The sequence below is a fragment of the Trichomycterus rosablanca genome, unplaced genomic scaffold (assembly GCF_030014385.1).
Source record: "Trichomycterus rosablanca isolate fTriRos1 unplaced genomic scaffold, fTriRos1.hap1 scaffold_184, whole genome shotgun sequence".
Taxonomy (NCBI): Eukaryota; Metazoa; Chordata; class Actinopteri; order Siluriformes; family Trichomycteridae; genus Trichomycterus; species Trichomycterus rosablanca.
In genome coordinates this window covers 1,859-2,706 of record NW_026947012.1, presented here as the reverse complement: position 1 = coordinate 2,706, position 848 = coordinate 1,859, and the positions used below count along the sequence as shown (strand labels likewise).

The 848-nt window shown below is 37.0% G+C and overlaps 1 non-coding gene across 1 annotated transcript; it reads right to left on the bottom strand.

Annotated features, from left to right (window-relative positions):
* Window positions 1-429: 429 nt before the first annotated feature.
* On the bottom strand, window positions 430-502 carry trnak-uuu (transfer RNA lysine (anticodon UUU)). The gene has a single exon. It is a non-coding gene; the product is annotated as a tRNA-Lys (tRNA).
* Between the last annotated feature and the right edge of the window lie 346 nt (window positions 503-848).

Genomic DNA, 848 nt, shown 5'->3' with positions numbered 1-848 from the left:
TGAGAGGTAGCGGGATCGATGCCCGCATTCTCCAGTGCAGATACATTATGATTATTTAAGGGTATCATGTAATATGAAACTCGTTGCGGCATCGCTTAATGAAACGCAGCATCAAAAATTATGATCAGGATTTAAGTGAGTCTTTAAGGCAACAAAAAATATGTGGGTATTAATATCTAAAACTATCTAAGCCTATTATTAGGCTACACATAAATATAGATTTAACCTGTCCTCTATTTACTACAGTCTGTTTGAAACAACTAGTTGGTGTGGAGAACATGTTACACACACAGAGCGCTATTATTTCAAGCTTATCAAGTACATGGTATTTCACTTAATAACATCTCACAAAGTACAAATTCTTCAACTTTCTAATTAAACCATGTTGTACGGGACATTACCGCTTACCTAATGCAGTAATAAACAACTTGCCCAAACAGGGACTTGAACCCTGGACCCTCAGATTAAAAGTCTGACGCTCTACCGACTGAGCTACCCGGGCTCTGCAAGTTGCTTTAACCCTCACAAGGACGTGACTTGAATTACAAACTTTAACATACGTTGTCCTGTAGAACAGTTCCAGCAAGAACACCAAAAAAAACCCTTAAGAAACACTTCTTAGTACTACATACATTAGTTGTATTCCACACAGGTCAGCATGCGACATCGTTTTACTTTCTAACTGTATTCATATTATGCCATCTATATTACGGTGGCCCGCTGAGTTAAAACACAATAACATTTACAAAACAAACAAAAGCTGACAACACAACAACAATAAGGAAAAACACGAATATATTAAGAGACAACACAAATTCTTTAAGGTGGAACGCAATTACATTAAGGGA